Source organism: Caretta caretta, chromosome 11 (assembly GCF_965140235.1).
Source record: "Caretta caretta isolate rCarCar2 chromosome 11, rCarCar1.hap1, whole genome shotgun sequence".
NCBI classification, from domain to species: Eukaryota; Metazoa; Chordata; order Testudines; family Cheloniidae; genus Caretta; species Caretta caretta.
In genome coordinates this window covers 14576169-14596094 of record NC_134216.1, presented here as the reverse complement: position 1 = coordinate 14596094, position 19926 = coordinate 14576169, and positions in this window count along the sequence as shown.

The window sequence follows — 19926 nt, the reverse complement described above, 5'->3', positions numbered from 1 at the left end:
GGATGTTGGCCACTGGGTCCTCCTGTGCTGCACTGAAGGGCAGTAATATTGACTCTGACCACTAGATCATACTGCCCTGAGGAAAAGGGTGGTTATTTGGATTCAGCCATGGGGCTACAACATCCTCCTCCCCAAGGGGTGACGGGGTGTACCTGCCCCACGATGGTTAGTAACTGAGCATTTCTCTGCTGGCAGCTGAGTAGAGTGTTTCTGTGGTCTGACTGCCCGACAATTCCATTTCAGAAGAACACATGGTGTCTGTTAAGTACCCTTTCAAATAGCCATGTATTTGCCTCCCCACTGTTTTGTAATGATACTCATTAGCATTCTCCTCTGCAGCTCCTGCCATCTGGAACAACCTTCCTGTATCTGTCCACCTCACTGATTCTCCATTTCTTTCCAAATCTCATCTGAAAACATCTCTTTTCCCATTCTGCCTGCACTACTGAAGTCCTCTTTCTTCTCTGTTATTAACATTACTTGTTGTTTTAACTTAGCCTAAAAAAGGCTTTTATAGCATTGGTTTATCTGATTTATACAGTGTTTGCATTTTTGTGTTTAGCTCAGTAAAGCATTTTGGGGTGCAGCCTCTATGAGAATTGTAGAGATGCCGGGCTGGAAGGGACCTCCAGCTTCCTTTGCTGAACCAGGACCAAGTAAACATAGACTGTCCCTGACAGGTGTTTGTCTAACCTGTTTTTAAAAAAACCCAGTGGCAGGGATCCCACAACCTCCTCTGGAAGCCTGTTCCAGAGCTTAACTACCTTTAGAGTTAGGAATTTTTTTCCTAGTGTCTAACCTAAATCTGCCTTGCTGCAGATTAAGCCCATTACTGCTTCTCCTGCCTTCAGTGGACATGGAGAACAATTGATCCCATCCTCTTTATAGGAGCCCTTAACACATTTGAAGGTTATCAGGTTCCCCCTTAGTTGTCTTTTCTCAAGATTAAACATGCCCGCTTTTTAACATTTCCTCATAGGTCAGGTTTTCTAAACCTTTTATCATTTTTGTTGTTCTCCTCTGGACTCCCTCCCATTTGTCCACATCTCTCCTAAAATGTGGTGCCCAGAACTGGACACAGCACTCCAGCTCAGGCCTCACCAGCGCAGAGTAGAGTGGGATGATGCTAGCAACATTAGAAAATTTTAGGTCTGATTTTTAGAGGTGCTGAGTACAAGTCCCACTGACTTCTACTGGAACTGGGAAAATCAGGCCTTATATATTTTTGGAATCATATTGTCTATGTATTTACAATATCAGTACCACAGACCTCAATATACTTTCAAACCTATTTTTGCTGTCAAAGGGAGTTTTATGCACAGATGCAGGGAAGCACTGCATGGTGGACACCATTGAAATGTAAACATTTGCCGCACTGGGGCATTTTCTTTACCCAGAGTGTCTGTGGCAATCCCTGTAAGGAATTTAGATGTGGGGATTACCACACATACTGCAGTAGCTTTATTTAAGTTTGATGAAAGGGGGCAAACAAAACAACTTCTCAGTGCAAAGAATAGCTTCTGTAATTGGAAAAGATCAAGATTTTAATAACATTGACCATGCCTGGGTCTTAGGACTTTGTCCAGTGCCAATTGAAGGCGATGGAAAGGCTGCCATTAACTTTAATGGGCATTGAATCAGGCCCAGAAGCGTTTTGTGAAGACTGAGTGAGGCTATGTCTACACTGTGTACCTTAAAATGGTATGACTTTGCCACGGCAGCCGTGCCATTGTGAGGTGCGCTGTGTGGCTGCTCTTTATTTCTGGGAGAGAGCTCTCCTAGCGACAAAATAAAACCACCTCAAACAAGGGGCAGTAGCTTTGTCACCGGGAGCATGACTCCCTCCGCCAAAGCACAGTCCACACCAATGCTTTTCATCGTTGAAATGTTTGTCGTTCCGGGGTGTGTTTTTTCACACCTCTGAGCATCAAAAGTTTTAACAAGGAAAGTGCCAGCATAAACACAGCCTAGCTCTTCCATTTAAAGAGAGGCAACCTCCAAGCAGGCACACTTTCTGGTCAGAGATCTAGTGCACCATCTGATTAATTTTTAGCCTGGGGGGAATAATTACAAAATTATTAATTTTGCAATATTTATGGCATTATCTAAAAGCTTAAACATCCCATCGCAATACTCACAATTCTACTCCACATCAAACCCTTTTTGATCTATAGATGTAGATTAAAAAAACCAATACAATTTTCCAATACTTTTGTATAAAAGATATAGGGTTTATAGTCGACAAGGAGTTCACAAATATCAAAACTTTTTTAAAAAAATACAGCTTTTAAAAAATGTTCACTAACATTTTTTTTGGTCCTTTCCTTGTTGTAATGAAATGAAGACCGGTGACATCAGAACGAAATAACAGCCCAATCTTTGTGTTTTGTAATGAATAATAAAGTGTGTTAACCTCTTTAGGGATTTAACACCACGTTAATCCTTTAATCCCCAGAAAAACCAATTTTGTTGACATGAAAAGGGGATATTTAACTTCATCCAATTAATTTTCTACCTTGGAGATACCATGATTATGAAGATTAGATGGAATAGATTCATTACCGCCACCTTATTCTGTACGAAGTGATAGTTTTGCCACTAGATAATTGTATCAAAAAAGGAATTTGTATATCACGATTATGCTTACTTTCCCCCATTTGAAGAAATGAAATGCCAGGACTTTGAAACCCTGCAAACGTTACCATTTACTACTTCTGTGGTAGTTCAGATACAATTCAGCTATTAAATTCAGCCAACATTCCTGCCCTGAATATTTTTTAATTTGAATTGTTCTTGTGACACACTTTAATTATATATTGTGGAAATATTTTCTAATAGTAAAATGCTAATAGTCTGAACTTACTTTATATATTGTGACAGGGTCGGGCCAGATGGCTATAGGAGAGTAATTTTTTTTTTGAAGCAAAAGTGGTTTTTTATTTGCATAACACAGTTACAAAGTAAAAACAGCAGCATGTGCAAGGTGTAACACAGCAACCAATCACAATTGTTTTCTCATTAGCTTCAGGGGAGGGAAGTGTTCAAGCTTTCCTGGGCCCAGAGCGGGGGGCTTCCTTGACTCTCGTGGTCTTCCACCCTTCCGAGTTACCTGGTGGTCCAGAGCGAGGGGGCTTCATCGACTCTCAAGGTCTGCCACCCCCTCGAGTTACCTGGCGCCACACCCGAGTGTCACCAACAATTCCCTCCTCTGAAAGCACCCAACAAGAGGGGCAGGCTGTGGGGTGGACAATCCGGGGGGGGCACGTGCACCCACATGTGAAAGGACCCCTCTAAGGTGGTGGTGTCTGCAGCAGCAATGGCTGGTGCTGGGGTCCCTTACTCTCTCCCCCAATCAAAGGGTCTAAACAAAGGGACCCGGATGGAGACACTGAGCAGAGAACCTCAGACAGCACCCACCGCTCCTCAAAAGCATCAAGGGAGTCGGTGGATGCCGCCCAGAGGAACTCCACCCGGATACGTGAACGGACTGAGGATCGGAAAACGGCCCCACAGTCACAGAAAACTCCATCGGCCAACCTCCTCTCTCTGGTTTTATAGATGGCCGTTTTAGCCAGGGCCAGGAGGAGGTTAACTAGGAGATCCCGCAACTTTGTGAGGCCATGGATGCGGAGTGCATAAGTAAAAAAATGAGGGGAAAAATGCAACCAAAAACGTAATAGGAGATTTGTGAGGAGCTGGAACAGGGGCTGCAGCCTGGTGCACTCCAAATATATGTGCGCCAGGGTTTCCCTTACACCACAAAAAGGACAAGTATCTGGGACGGGGGTGAACCATGCCAAGTATGTGCCTGTGCTCACAGCTCCGTGAAGGAGCCGCCAACTGATGTCCCTGACGGGCCTCGGAACCAAGGTGGAATATAGGCTGGCCCACCGGGGCTGCTCACCCTCCAAAGGTGGCAGAAGGTCTCGCCCCTTTGTGTCAGGGCAGGACACTAGGGTGATGGAGTGAAGGGTGTGGAGCACGAGCGTGTATAGATGTTTCCTTGGTGCGGTTTGGAAGTGTACAGGTTACAGTTCATGCAGCCGGCTCGCAGTGAAGGGGTGAGGGGATCGATTTGGTCTGTGGGGCACGGGTCCAATTAAAAGGTCCGGCGGGCCTGGGGTAGAGGGTGGGCGGGGCATGCCCTCAAGCAGGACCCGGTCGAGGTAAGCTTGAGCAGTGGGCGTCAAAGCAGCCTTTGCTTTCTGAAGTAAGCACCGGGGGGGTGTGAGGTCTGGAGAGCCCCATGTGCCGGGCGAGCGTCAGGGGATCCAGCCAGTCTCCCCGGTCGTAGTCCAGGAGGTCTCCGACTCTCGTGACTTCTGCCAGGATCAAGCTCTGGTGCACCGAGCGGGACTCCACCACCTGCACATGGAGCTGCGGGTTGTGTAGCAGGGGCTCCGCGAGGAGATCTGCCCCGTCGGTGGACGCCACGGACCTGGTCGTTAAAAACAGTTTCCAAGTCCAGAGGACGTCCTGGTAGAAGACCGGCAGCCCCGAGAGGTCTCGCGGAAGACCTCCCGGATGGAAATAAAAGAGCTGCCGGTCATATCAGAGCCCTCGGATGCGGCGCAGGATGGCGTGTGACGATCTGCCATAGAGGAGCCTCTGTAGGGCTTGGAGGTGGAAGACACGGACCTCAGTGTGTAGACACTTCAGGCCCTGTCCTCCTTCCTTCAGGGGTAGATGAAGAACCCCTATAGGGGCTCAGTGCGTTCCTGACCAAAAGAACCCCAGAATCGATGTCCGGAGGTTGGTCAGGAAACCCGGGGCCAGGATCAGGGTGTTGAGCCGGTACCAGAGCCGGGACAGGACTAGTTGATTAAGCACCAGTGCTCTCCCTCGGCGGGAGAGACATCGGAGTAGTCCCATCCATTTCCAGAGCCGCTCTATCACCCCGCCCTCTAAATTTTCCCAGTTTTCTGGTGGAGAGGGATGCGTGGCAGAAAGGTAAACGCTGAGGTAGAGCAGCGGACCCGCGCTCCACCAGATGGTCTGAAGCATGGGTGGGAGGGAGCTCGCCTGCCGCCAGTCTCCTACCGCCAAGCCAGAGCTCTTGACCCAAGTTGACCCAGGAGGAGGAGGCTGCCGAATAGATGGCCTGGCAAGTCTCCACCCGCGCCAAGTCGCTGGGGTCCTGGATCACGAGGAGCACGTCATCAGCGTACACCGACAGGACCAGCTGCAGCTCCAGCTCCCGCAGCACCAACCCTGTCAACCTCCTGCGGAGGAGACAGAGGAAGGGTTCGATCGCCAGAAAGTACAGTTGGCCTGAGAGGGGGCACCCCTGCCGTACTCCTCGCCCGAAGCTGACTGGTTCAGTCAGGGTCCAGATGAGCTTAACCAGACACTCTGCGGAAGCATACAGCACCCGGAGAAACCCCACGAACTGGGGTCCGAAGCCAAACGCCTGCAGAGTGGTCAAGAGGTACCCGTGGTCCACCCTATCGAATGCCTTCTCCTGATCTAGGGACAGGAGGGAGAATGACAGACCGTCTCTACGCCTGAGTTCCAAAAGGTCCTGAACCATAAATAGGTTATCAAAAGATACTGTGGTCCGGGACGGTGTAGGTCTGGTCTGGGTGGATCACGTCCACCAGCACGGACCCTAGCCACAGCGAGATTGCTTTCACTACGATTTTGTAGTCTGTGCTGAGGAGCGAGACAGGACGCCAATTTCGTAAATTGCGGAGGTTCCCCTTCTTCCTCAGTAAGGCGAGCACAGCTCGCCTTCACGAAAGAGGGAGGACCCCGCTCTGCAGAGACTCGGCCCAGATGGTGACTAGGTCAAAACACGCGTTAGAACTCCACGGTCAGCCCGTCCATGCCTTGAGACTTATTAGTGGGCATACAACGGAGGGCTTCCGAGAACTCGGCCAGAGTGAGAGGCAACTCTAGCGGGTCTCGGTCGCTCGCGCTGACCATAGGGAGCTCCTCCCAAAGCACTCTGCAAGCGCTAGGGTTAGTCGGATCCGGGGACAAAAGACTTGCGTAGAAGGCTCGGGCCCTCCCGCACATCTCCGCTGGTTCCGTGAGGGGGGTGCCGTCTTCTGCCAGGAGGCAGGTGCCATGTTTCTTGGCCCCCCTCGTTTTCTCCAGGGCATAGAAGAAGCGGGAGCCACGATCCATCTCCCGAAGAAGGCGGATGCGGGATCAAACAAAGGTGCCCCGGGCCTGATAGTCCTCGAGGGCCCAGAGCTCCTCCCGCTTCTCCCGGCACGCTCCGCAGAGGAGCGGGTCTTCGGGGCTGGTGGCCAAACGCCTCTCCAGCTCTAAGACCTCCCTTTCCAACTGCTCTATCGCCGCATTTCTCTGTCGTCTGGTGCCCCGGGTGTAGTCGCGGCAGAAAAGCCGGGCATGCACCTTCCCCAGGTCCCACCATCACTGCGTCGAGGGAAAGGCATGCCGCTGCCCTCGCCAGGCCAGCCAGACGTCCTGGAAGGAAGTCAGGAAGCCTTCATCCTCCAACAGGCTGTTATTAAAATGCCAATAGGCCGGCCCCGGCCTCTCCGCACAGAGGGAGGCTGTCACGGTGGCTAGGTGATGTCGGAAAATGGGACCAGCCGAATGCTGGAGGAGTGGGCTCGTGAGAGATGGAAGCGTGATAAATAAATGCGGTCCAACCGGGAGTGGCTCGACCGATGGGCTTCCACCCGGGCAAAGGTGAACTTGGAAGTGTCATCAGGGTGGTGGTCACGCCAGATGTCCACAAGGGAGTGATGTTCAACTATCTCCTGGAGGGTGTCCGCGGCGGCAGGGCTCTGCTCGGTCCCCGAGCAGTCTCGCTCCTCGAGGGTCGTATTAAAATCCCCTCCCAGGACCACGCACTTGTGAGAATCTAAGGTACCGAGGAAGGCAGACGCCTGCTGATAGAATTGCAGCCATTCCGGGCCCGATGTCGGGGCATAGACGTTAACGAGGTTAACTACGAGCCCCTCTATACGGACCTGGCGATGCAGCAGGCGACCCGGCATGGCCTCAGTGACCCCTAGCACCTCAGGCCGTAGGTCGGGGGAGAACAGGGTCGCCACTCCAGCCTGTCGAACCGTGGCATGGCTAAAGTAGACCCTATCCCCCCACTCCAGCCGCCAACTGTCTTTGGCGGTCGGGTCTGTATGGGTTTCCTGCAGGAAAATCACAGAGTACCCTCCCTCCCAAAGGAAGGAGAGCACCTGGGACCTGTGGAGAGCCATCCTACAACCCCGGGTGTTCAACGTTGCGATGGTGAGAGGTGTCATGGGGGAGGCTGGGGGGGATCCTCACTGGCAGGGATGCTCGCATCCCCCAGCGGGCCACACAACAGTCCTTGACCCATCCCGTAGGTGAGTAATTGGTCACGGAAGACACAGACCCGCCAGTAGGTCCTTTACCTTCCCCCATGAGGGCCCTTGTGGCCCGGAGGATTTGAAAAAAATCCCCCCCATCGCTGGAGAGCAAGCTGTACCTTGTTGCGGGAGCCATGGACATCCTCTAAAAACTTCCACAGCTCTCCTCACAGCTCATGGGGGGGTGGGGCTGCACCGTAACGGTGCAGCCCCTTGGTCCACTAAAACGGACAAGCAGGGTGCGGACCCCCGACGGGGTGCCTGATGGGCTGGAACTTCTAGGCCCGCCTCAAGTTCTGGGGCGATAGAGGGAAGATAGCAGCTCCTAATGGGTCGGGGCAGGAGAACACAAAGGCTGCTCCCTGCTGGTCATCAGTTGGGAAAGGGAAGGAGACAGCCCCGGTGGCGGCAATAACATTGCAGGAGGTAAATTGGAGAGGGGTAGGGGCAGGGGCAGGGGCAGAGGCAAGCTTCTGGGTTTCGGGAGGCAAGCAGCTGGATGGTGGTGCCCCCTGATCAGACTCGAGGGTTAAGGGGGTGGGGAGGGAGCTCTCAGTGATACCAGGTGCGGGGTCTATGGTGGATTTAGCGGCCACAGCATCAGGAGGTGGATTATCTTTTGTTGGGCCCCCGCCTGGGAAGAAAAATCGATTGCTCCGCCCCAACAGAGGGTGCCCCGGTGACTCGTGTCCCAGCCACGTGGTGCCGGCTGTCACCTGAGCAGGCTCAGTGGTCATCAGCGGGGTGCCATCAGCGGCCGGGTCGATGGAGGAGTCCAGGGGCTCCTCAGAGGTGGTAGCAGAAGCAGCAGTTAAGGGGAGGGAGCATGGGAAAAGAGGGGTGAAGTGAGGTCGCCCAAATCGAGGTTTGCTGGCAAAAGGTCGTCCTCCCCCTGGGCGACCCGGGTCAGATCTAGGGCCTCGATCTCCTCGAACACAGAGGAGAAGACACTTTCTGTTGCCCCGGGGTTCTCCCCGCTGGCACCTGCCACGACGGTTGCTTCGGGGTTCACAGGGGCTTCGGGTAGTGTCAGGACAGAAGGGGCTTCCTCGAGGGTCTCAGAGGGGAGGGTCTCCCGTGGAGGGGAGACACTACCTTCCGGTGCTACCACGTCTTTCCCGGCTGACACCGGTGGATGGGACGCACTCGTGGGCAAAGCGGAAGGTTCGGCATCGGTGCCCCCCTTCCTGGTCTTCCGGGGGGCCTCAGCCTCGGGTAGATGAGGCGGAGCTTGAGCCTTCTGCTTGCCTCGCTTCCCCTGGACTAGAGCCCAGCCCTCCATGGCATCATCTGGGGGCTGGTTAGCAGGGGTCGTGTCAGGGGGTAAAGGCGATGGCTCAGGGACTTGGGGGGGCGGACGGTGGTGCGGCATAAGGGAGGGAGGATTCTCCCTGGGGCAGGCTCTCTCCCATGCCTGGTGGTATCTCTGCCACACCCTCCTACATAGGCCCCGCCAGATTGCCAGCAGTGAGGGCGGGGCTCTCCTGCTCGTCTGGGCGTTGTAGGGGAGGTGCCCCTTGGGCCTGAGCGGGAGAAGCGGTGATCCGAAGAGGAGGGGGGGCGGGTTCGGGTATCGGGCAGCCAGGGGCGTCGGCAATGATGGGGCCGATGTCCTGCCAGGTCTCGGGGATCCCAGGTGCCCCTCCTTGCCGGGCTAAGGGGTAGTCCCTCCGGACATCCCTGACACCCGGCAGAGGTAGCACCGGGCTTCCCCTGTGGAGAAATACACCAGGTAACGGGCCCCCTGGTGGGGGACTAGAAAGGACCCCTCGAGCGCCTTTCTGTCGTGTGCCGCTGACGGCAGTAGAAGCTGCACTTGCCGGCGGAAGGAAAAGATGTGACGGAGGGTGGGGTCCTTGCAGCCCAACAGGAGAGGGCTGATTACAGAAACAGGTTTCCCCAGGGTGGAAAGGGCGGGTAACAGGGCAGCACTGGGGAGAAAAGGAGGGACAGAGGTCAGGACCAAGCGGATGCCCAGGTCCTCTAGCGGCTCTAGGGGGACAAACACCCCCCCGCACCGCCAGGCCCCTCTCCACCACTTCCTGGGTGGCAGCCTCCGATGCTAAAAAGAAGATGACCTTCCCGTACATTTTGGAGGCCGCCACAATGGCCAAGGGCCCCACCACCCTCGCCAACGCCTGCACATAGGTCTCCACGTGGGGCAAGGTGGGCACCAGGAGGCATTGGACATCGTGCTTCCTTGTCATGGTGGGGAAGGGGCCCCGGCCACGATTGATGGTGGCGGAGGTGGTGGGTGGGAGAGATGATGAGGCGGCAGGCAGGGGGGCTGCCGCCGCCAGGGCATATGTCCGGGGGGGGGGAAGGAGGGACAACCGCAGCGCCGGTGGAGGGGGTAGCGGGGAGGGACTCCGTGGTCGGTGGTGGGGCCGCAGCAGTGGGGGTGGTCCCTGCCATGGAGGGCCTGGTGGTTTTAGCGGGGCCCTTCTTCTTGCCCTGGCCTTTCCCGCCGGCTGGGGGGGCTCCCCTAGAGTCTGGGGAGGCAGTGGGCATGGCAGCGGCGGAGGTCACTCCGGTGCCCTCCATTGCCGATGCCCCAGCAGGGGCGGTGGCAGGTGGTTAACAGAAGTTGGGGTCAGGTAAAAAGGGACAGGCTGTGGGATGGGCAGTTCAGGGAGGGGGGCACATGAACCACCCTTGTACGCTTGTCCAGAGAGTCCTGTTTGGTTGGCTGGTGCTTCTGGCCCACACGGTGGAATCAGGGCGAGCAGCTAAGTCTAGAGGCAGATGTTAAACAGCCAGCAATGACGGTGGAGGAGGCAGTTGTGAAGATGGTAGTGTGCGGGTTGGGAGGACACAGATGGATCGGGGGGCAGCTCTGTGCCACACCCCCTGTGTCTCTACAAACACAGTCACGACACAGTCAAGGCCTCCCCCCACATGAGAGCACAGTTCGAAAGTTACTCAGTCTTGGGCCCCCTCCACGGCGATTTGTAAGTTCCCCGGGCGGTGTTCCCCTGGTAGATGGCTGTTTCTCTATGTTCCGGACTTTCTCCGCAGCTGCAAAATTCCAGGGATGCAGGAGCAAATGATAAAAATTCCTCTCGGCCAAATACGGGTCCGCAGACAAACAGTAAGCAGCTGGGTCTGGGGGGCTGGATCCTTCCACTCCCCCCCTCCGGGGAAGCAGGCCGGCAGGCCCCCCCTCTCATGGGGGGGGGGGGTTCAGCTGTAGCGGCAGCAGCGTCGGAGGGCGGGCGGGGGCGGGCTGGCTAACAGCCGGCCAGCAGCCGGCCAGCACTCTAGTAACAGCGGAGAAAGGAAAAAAAACAACAAAAGAAAAAGAAAGGGGGAAGAGCGTCTGGCCCGGTCGGGGGGGAAGCTGAAAGCAGGGGTAAAAAGCAAGGACAGGCCAGGCCAGAGGGCAGCAGCAGCAGCAGCAGGAGATCAGGCTAAGTAGGTCCCTTTCCCCTGGGTAAGGTAACAGGGAAGGTTTTTTTTTTTTTTTTTTTTTTGAGTACAAATGTAAGAACTGCTTTATTGTGATGTGTTTTGTGTAGGACAGTATAAACTGCTATATAATTCATCATTATGACAGAAAAACCAAAAACTTAATTTTTTAATTGGGTGCCTCAGCATGGCATCCAATTTTGTGCACGTAAGCAATTGTGCTCACAAATACTAGTAGTTAGACACTTAACTACTGTGACAGGGTCGGGCCAGATGGCTACAGGAGAGTAATAGAAGGCAGATATATTAGCTCCAGGCTAAGTAGGTCCCTTTTCCCTGGGTAAGGTAACAGGGAAGGTTCCAGAACAATTAAGACAGGCTGATTAGAACACCTGCAGCCAATCAAGAAGCTGCTAGAATCAATTAAGGCAGGCTAATCAGGGCACCTGGGTTTTAAAAAAGGAGCTCACTTCAGTTTGTGGTGTGCGTGTGAGGAGCTGGGAGTAAGAGGCATTAGGAGCTGAGAGTGAGAACGCGGATTGTTGGAGGACTGAGGTGTACAAGCATTATCAGACACCAGGAGGAAGGTCCTATGGTGAGGATAAAGAAGGTGTTGGGAGGAGGCCATGGGGAAGTAGCCCAGGGAGTTGCAGCTGTCGCACAGATGTTCTAGACAGCTGCAGTCCACAGGGCCCTGGGCTAGAACCCGGAGTAGAGGGCGGGCCTGGGTTCCCCCCAAATCCTGGTCAGACACAGGAGAAGTCGACCTGGACTGTGGGTTTAGAAAAATGGCCAAGCTGAGGGCTGCCGTGAAGTTCCAAGGCGAGCAAATCCGCCAATAAACGCAAGACGCACCAAGGTAGAGCAGGAACTTTGTCACAATATGTAAAGAAGGTGGAGGGAATGAAATCCCTTTTGAACAATTAACGGGAATTAGAGATGGAAAATAGCTTCTATTTCACTATGTGCTTTTGCATCTATCTTGGCTACTTAACACTGCAAGTTTTGGCCTGCTTCTGAACCAATGTTAAGTGTGTTTACAGGACTGGACTGCCAAGTGCTCAGCTTTTAAGGTCAGGCTTGACAAAGCCCTGGCTGGGATGACTTAGTTGGGGATAGGCCCTGCTTTGAGCAAGGGGTTGGACTAGATGACCTCCTGAAGTCCCTTCCAACCCTGATATTCTATGTATAAATTGGTAATCTTTTCAAAAGAGCCCAGCTTCTATTGAAGCACCTAACTAAGGACAAGATCTTCAAAGGTGTTCAGCATCCAGTAACTCCCCTTGTGAATCTTATGGCTGGATTTTCAGAAGAGCTGAGAACCCAACATGCTGAGCTTTTTTGAAAATCTGGCCACATATCTTGGTGCCTGAATGGGAGCCAGACTCTTCAAAATCTGGTATATAGAGATTAATCTGTTTTCCATAGTATTTAATGGCAAGATTCCCATGGAGTTCAATGGGAGTAAAGTTTCTGAGCCTTTTTCTCATCTCATGCTATTAAAGTCAAATTGCACTAGTCTAAAACCAGTGTAAGCAACATCAGGGTCAGCCCTTCTGTTTCTGTCTTCATCCTGAGCCCATCACCGGGGTATCTAAGAGCCCCCGTAATGATGTAACAACTTTCATGCAGAAAGATTGCCAACTGATGTACTGAGGCCATGTCTACACTACGGGTACTACGGCAGCACAGCCAGAGCACGCTAGCTATGCCCTGTAGTGTAGGGTTTTTCTGGCACTGTGGGAAGACCACAGTTGTTTTCTGAGCAACAGTAGCTGGGTCAATGGAAGCATTCTTCCACTGACATAGCTTCATCAACGCCGGAGGTTAGGTCAGCGTACCTATGATGCCTATGGGTCTGGATTTGTCCTAACCCTAAGCAATGTAACTGTGTCAATCTAAATTTTAAGTTCAATTCACCTTTGGCATATGCTGGAAAAGCTTCCAGTGCTTTCAAAGGGACCTGGGCCCACTTTCAACAAAGGTGAATTTTGGCTTGTCTGTATAAAGACCAGTTTAGAGAACCTGCAACGTCCACAACGAGAGTTCAGCTCAGCAGCTGTCATGATTAACCCTATAGATCCCAGACACAGAACATATTAGACATTGATCTTGTCGCAGATATTACACTTGGTATGAGCCAAAAGCACTCCTATTTTTCCCTTAGTTTTAATATTTTGGGACCATTATAAAGACAGACCTGTATGCAGAACATGAATTATTGCAGTCCATTTGTGGAGAGCGTAGACCAGTTCCTTCTCTACATCTAAAATGTACCTGGTGCAGTATTGATTTTTAAACAGCAATAACTTTGCTACAATACTACAGTTCTTCTCTATGATCTGCAGTACTTTTATTCAGCATTAACGTACGTGACTTGTACAGCGTATTAGTTTGTGCATAAATGCACACTGCCCTGCATCGACACAATGCACCATAATGACTTGCAAGGAGCCATTACATTGTCGTGTCAACAATCTGCGGATTAAAGCTCCCTAAACGGGTACTGATGCCACTACTGTAACAATCCAAAAGAGCCAGTACAGCCTATGATGTCAAAAATCCATCAATTAAGAATCTTTAATAGTATGCATTAGCACAACAGATTAGAACGCCTCTGAAGGAGACAATTACAGCCCATCGTGGCAATGATTCACAAGTTTTAAGAGGAGTTTTACAGCCTTCCATTGACGTCTGATTCTTCCTTTTCTCACCCCTCTTGTAAGGACCTGCAGCAAATGCTACATACAAATAATTCCAATTTTTTAAAATATGAATTGGACAGTCATAAATTCAAGATAATTGAATCCATTTCTCCACCTTTTTCTCCCACACCAGTGTGCATGTGTACACACTCCCATGCCTGTGCTTCAAAAAGTGTAGCATACATAAGAGAATGCAGACTGATTTCAGACCCCTGTGATCTCTACACACAACTGATGGAGTTAACACCTTAACTCAAAATATTCTTGGTCCTCAGGGCTCCAGTCAGGCCCTCAACAATCTGTTGGTTTTTATTAAGGGAAAAAATGGCTACACCTAGGAGACAAGGGGTTCAGAAAAGTCAAACCTTTGGGCCAGATTCTGACTCTTAGTCACGGTAAATAGTACCCCTGAGTTGATTCCAACAGTGCTACTTGCAGAGTAATCAAAGCACTGAAAAACATGCTTCGTCCTGTTGATTTCAATGGGAGTTAATCATAGGTTTTGAACTCTGTCCAGAGAAAGATACTATTCACCCATGAGTAAGGGAATGAACATCTAACCCTTCATGTCTGACTCTTTTCCACAGAGATGAGTGTTTGGTCTCATATATTTGATGTAAGATGTCTCGGTTGTCCAAATTGGATAGGTTTTAAGGGATTTTTAAAGTCTCCAGTTGTCAACAACTTAAGAGGGACAATAAATTACTGACCGTCTGACCCAGTTGATACCCAAGCTGGGGTCAGTACTGTCAGGCTCTGTATTCTAAGCAGACAGGCCTGCTGGTTGGAGCAGCAGTCAAAGCCTGACCTAGAGTCAGGACCAAATTGAAAGCAGCGCTGAAATTCGGATCCGGGGTAAGACTGGTTAGAGTCTGTAAGTAAGTCAAATCAGAATCATAGTCAGGGTCCGGTAACAGGCCAAAGGTCAAAGCCTGGTTGGAGTCAATCCAAGCATCTGGGGGTCAAGAAGTGGGTGCAGGGCTAGAGCAGGGTCAAAGAATAGGGCATAGACCAGGCTGAAGCAGGCTACAACAAGGCTGGGGTAGGAACAAGGGCAGACTGGAAGTTTAGGGAGTCTGTAATGCTGTGAGGCAGCAGGAGAGTTCCTAGCCAGGTGGTGCTGTTGCATGGATTAACTTGCTGCTCTGGCAGTGAAGGTGAAACACTTGTGCCTTGGGGTCATCTGACCCAGGCCCTGCTCAGGCATAGGCTGCTGCAGCATGCCAGAGAGATGAGTCACTGCAAGCTCTGCTGGAGGGTTGAGTCATTGAAGCTCAGTGAGCAGCCTTTATCTGGGTGTGGGTTTGCTTCACAAATATGATGGAATTTCTGTTTTTTCAGGTTTTTTAATTGGGAAATTCCATCCAAAACACTATTTTAAAAGAACATTAAGGTTGCAAAGTCAAGGACTCAGAAGTTAGGAAATGCTAGGATCAAGATTGCCTGTGCAACCTTAATTCCGACCCCTTGTGTGTGCATTATGATCACATATTATTTTCCACAGGACTCCTCCTTCATTCAGTGAATAGGATGGATGGTCCTCTGGTGGTGAAACAGGGCTGTGTAGTGAATGAGGCTATTGTCAACATGGATTCCTGCCTCATTTTGTAAATGAAGTAGGAATGCTTACAATGAATGAGGCAGGGGGCTGCAAGCAGAGAAGCAATAGTCTTGTGTTTAAGGAAGTTGGATTCTGTAAGTGCTTCTGTAATGTAGTTCCTATGTGATGCTAGGCTTTAAACCAAACTATTCACAGTTAGTCACTAACTGCCTGTTCCTCATGAGTGCCTGTGATGAGGCTTAATCCCCATCACCTGTAAAGTAGGGGAAGAGAATCTAATTAAGTATGCTCCACACCTGGGAGATTAATGGATTGCCTGCTGGCCAGAGGAGACAGAGCTAGGCCTTATAAGGGGTGAAGAGAGACCTAGGAGAGAGGAGCTAGGGAGGAAGGGTTAATAGATTGGGTCTGGCTGATGCTAGGAAGCAGAGCTGCAGGAATAGGATATCCCCTGTGGTTGGGGCCTTACAGGGGAGATGAGCCCTGAGCTAGGAGCTGTGAGAATTGGGGAATAAAGTCAAAGCCCATGGGGGGGGGGGGGGGGAGTATCAAAGCTGAGCCCCAGGTTGGGTAAAGGACCTTTAGTTTCTAGCTGAACCCTGGAAGGGGGTTGAATTGTTGTGTGATTTGGCCACAGGGCTGATTCACAGAGGACTGAGTGAAAGAGTCTGGAGAAGAAACCAGCTGAGTCTGAATATTGTAGCTGAGAAAGTGGCCACTGGATGGAGTGTGAGGCAAAGTCCCAGGCAATGCCATATCTGGGCATGAAGGGGCACCCTAGAGATAAGGATGCATGTTTACAGGGCCCAAGATGAGACAGCTGAGGCAGATTTGCAGAAATGCTGAACATTCCCAACTATATCTGAAATCAACTGAAGTTGTACTTTGAACATATAAAGTACTATAAAATGCTAAGTATTATGAAAAATCAGGCCCATGGTGAATCAAGCTAGTGGACACCTATTGCAATTTTGACCTTAATATCTGTGCCTCAGTTCCTGAACTGTAAAATAGGGATATTACCTGTTTTCTGGAGTGTTGTGAAGATCAATTAACTGGCATTTGTGAGACACTCAGATACTATAGTGACTGCACCATAGACACTCCCAGGAGGAAATTAATAACTGTGTATTCAGTGCAGGATTTGGATGGGTGGGGGCCACTGTCCGAGTTAGCTGGTCTCTGAGTAGACCAGGCCCAGTGACCCTGTGTCAGAGCAGGTGGGCCAATTAAAGGGGAAGAGCTACCCCTGGAGCCATAAAGGCTTGTCAGAGGGGGAAAATGAGGAGGAACGATTAGGGCAGGTTATTCCTGGGGAAAGGAACCATGGAGAAGTTGTGCTAACTTCCATTGGTGGGTCCCTAGAAAAAGGGGCCAGGTGCTCCGGGAAGTAGCCCTGGGTCACATGTATGAGAAGGAGAAAGAGAGCTGGCTGTGAGAAGAGAAGCTGGTTGGGATTGGGAAGCTGTAAGCAGCAGGATTGCTCAAGACCACTGGGTGGGGTGGCCAGGATACCCTTGCTTACCTTACCCTTTGTCCTAGAGGTTTTGTTTGTGCTTATTTGTCTAAACAAATAAACCTATGTGAAGGAGACTGGGCATGGCAGTGAGCGCTTGTTAAGCTGGAGAGAAGCTTAACATATGATGAAGAATGTGGGCACTTCGATTGGCCCCTGACACAAGAGGAGAGCGCGTGGATCTCTAGTGCCCAGTGAAGAAGGGGAAAACAGAGGCAGGGTGCTGCACAGTGACCTTTGGCCGTGAGAGGGTGCTCAGGTGGTGGCCAACATATTGTAGCCACATTTTGAAGAAGGAGGACAAAAAGGCAAACTGAATCTGAATGAGGTGGGGTCGCATGGAAAAATGTGATCATATAATTAAATACATTATCATAAAGTCTGCATACAAGGGGGGGAATTAAGATTGCATAGGCAACCTTAACTCTGACATTTCTTAATTTTTGAGTGCTTGACTTTGCATTTGTAACATTCTTTAAACTTTGTTCCTTTGGGTGTGTCAAGGTTCCTCCCCCACTCTGAACTCTAGGGTACAGATGTGGGGACCTGCATGAAAAACCTCCTAAGCTTATCTTTACCAGCTTAGGTCAAAACTTCCCCAAGGTACAAAATATTCCACCCGTTGTCCTTGGACTGGCTGCTACCACCACCAAACTAATACTGGTTACTGGGGAAGAGCTGTTTGGACGCGTCCTTCCCCCCAAAATACTTCCCGAAACCTTGCACCCCACTTCCTGGACAAGGTTTGGTAAAAAGCCTCACCAATTTGCCTAGGTGACTACAGACCCAGACCCTTGAATCTTAAGAACAATGAACAATCCTCCCAACACTTGCACCCCCACTTTCCTGGGAAATGTTGGATAAAAAGCCTCACCAATTTGCATAGGTGACCACAGACCCAAACCCTTGGATCTGAGAACAATGAAAAAGCATTCCGTTTCTTACAAGAAGACTTTTAATAAAAATAGAAGTAAATAGAAATAAAGAAATCCCCCCTGTAAAATCAGGATGGTAGATATCTTACAGGGTAATTAGATTAAAAAACATAGAGAACCCCTCTAGGCAAAACCTTAAGTTACAAAAAAGATACAGACAGAAATAGTTATTCTATTCAGCACAATCCTTTTCTCAGCCATTTAAAGAAATCATAATCTAACACATACCTAGCTAGATTACTTACTAAAAGTTCTAAGACTCCATTCCTGGTCTATCCCCGGCAGAAACCAGCATATAGACAGACACAGACCCTTTGTTTCTCTCCCTTCTCCCAGCTTTTGAAAGTATCTTGTCTCCTCATTGGTCATTTTGGTCAGATGCCAGCGAGGTTACCTTTAGCTTCTTAACCCTTTACAGGTGAGAGGAGCTTTCCCCTGGCCAGGAGGGATTTCAAAGGGGTTTACCCTTCCCTTTATATTTATGACAGGGTGTAATTATTATACCCTCTTTGTATTGTGATAATGCCTACAGGCGACAGTTGGGGATCAAAGCCTACTTGTGCAAGACATAGCACTTACTATAACAAGAAGACAGTCACTGCTCTACAGAACTTGTAATCAAATTATAAGAGCAGGATTTGGATCTCTCCAGCAGTCTTGCATCAATTTTCATCATTGACTTTCAGAAATGACTAGTGATTTTGAATACTCAGTGTGAAACACTTCAAGGGGGCCTGATTTTCAGAAAGGGCTGATCCACCATTGAAAAACATACCCCTTTCAGGAGTTTCTAATTGGACACCCAAAATTACAAGCCACTTTTGAAAATTGTCCTTAAGACATTCTATAACAGATTTAAAAGTAGCTATACTTGAACAAAAAAACTTCAGTAACAGACTTCAAAGGGAAACAGCCGAACTAAAATTCATTTGCAAATTTAGCACCATTAATTTGGGCTTGAATAGGGACTGGGAGTGGCTGGCTCATTACAAAAGCAGCTTTGCCTCTCCTAGAATTGACACCTCCTCATCTATTATTGGGAGTGGACTACATCCACCCTGATTGAATTGGCCCTGTTAACACTGGTTCTCCACTTGTGAGGTAACTCCATGTCATTATATAATGCCTGCATCTGTAATTTTCACTCCATACATCTGAAGAAGTGGTTTTTTTACCCACGAAAGCTTATACCCAAATAAATCTATGGGTATCTATGAATCTATAAAATCTGTTAGTCTCTAAGGTACCACCAGACTCCTTGTTGTTTTTTGTCCTTAGGATAGTCACAGAAGCCTGAAGTATGAGTATTTGGGAGCCTCCAACTACTCCCCTCCATTGTATTGATGGTGTACCTTTTTCTCCTTGACTGAGTCAGCTTCAGATTTTCTTGGCTTTCTCCACAGCTGGCTGGAAGTTTTGTTTTGACTGGAATTAGTGCTAAAATGTGGGGGGAGGGTGTAAGTGAAACTTGTTGTAACCCTTTATTCCATTTAGGAAAGAGCCTTGGTCCTTGACCAATTACTTGAGTAGATATCATCTGGTCAGCTTTGACGCAGGTTAGTGGTAAACAAAAATTATCCTCACCCAATGTCTTTAAGGTGGTGCGATGCAACAAAAGCAGTTAGTGGTCTCGGCCCACCTCCCAGCAGGCAAAATTACCGCCCTGGCCGGTTTTCAGCCTCAGTGAAGCGGTTAAGGACTAATAGGCATAACTGCTTATCTTCAGGAGTTCCCTGAGGAACAAGTGTAGGTGATGTGAGGAAGATTGCAGTGATGTTACGTAGGCAGTGCCTGTTCTGTGAATACGTATGAGACTTCTCTTTCTTGTGTTGCTAACTCAGTACCTTTCTCCAGCACTTGAGAAAAGTAAAAGGCAAACAACACAAAAAGATGTAGATGGTACAATATACAGAAAGAATGTCAGCCTAACTTTGAAGGGCTAAATCCTCAGTTCCATGGACATCAGTGGAGTTATACCTGTTTAAATTAGCTAAGCCAGTTGACACCGTTTGGGGCTCTGACCCATGGATGTTTGGTGTTTGGTTCATTTGTGTCCTTCAACATATTAATGTTGAACAAAGTTTTTAAAATAAGTTTCTCCAAAGGTAAATTATCTTTTCTCTACCAACTTCTTTCCACAGCCTGTGTATATTACAGGGAACAAATAAAAATCTGTTACCCTGCAATTAAATTGGATTACAGAACAATTACAGCCTTGTTTGCTTTTTGCAGATTACATGGTAATTATGTGGTGTTACCATGAAAAACCAAGAATTTCTAACTGTCATTACATGGCTATTTGTACAATACGATACAGCTGTTTAATTATATGTTCAGCATTTTTATTTCAATGGAAAAATGATTAAAATATTAATGCTTCAGTGTTTTGAACAAGTGCCAACATATTATATAACATTTTATTATACTAATAGATATTTGTGTGTGGCTGGGATTCTCCTCCATTGTGCCATAATTT